The following is a 352-nucleotide window of genomic DNA, read 5'->3' on the forward strand; positions in this document are numbered from 1 at the left end:
TACATGGCCATTCTCCTCCCAGCAGGGACCAGTGAGAGGGAAGCTATCTTTGAAGGGGAGATTTTAGTGAAAAATCAAGAATTCTTTCCTAGGAGACTTTTAGGAACAGTGTCTGGTAAGGTACCAGTGCAGTGGCCAGCTGGGACAGGTGCCAGGAGTCACCGCGGAGCAGGACAAGAGCCTGGAGGAAAACAGCCCAAAGTCCAACAGCCAAACTCAGTTCAGAGGGGCAGGAGCATGCTGTGGGGATAAGTCTTGAAAGATGAGGCAACTGGCTCGGCGCCTGTGGTTCAAGTGGCTAAGGGGCCAGCCACATACACCTAAGGTGGTGGGTTCGAATCCAGCCTGGACC

Source organism: Otolemur garnettii, unplaced genomic scaffold, assembly GCF_000181295.1.
Source record: "Otolemur garnettii isolate 467f Iridium unplaced genomic scaffold, OtoGar3 scaffold00112, whole genome shotgun sequence".
In the NCBI taxonomy this organism is placed as follows: domain Eukaryota; kingdom Metazoa; phylum Chordata; class Mammalia; order Primates; family Galagidae; genus Otolemur; species Otolemur garnettii.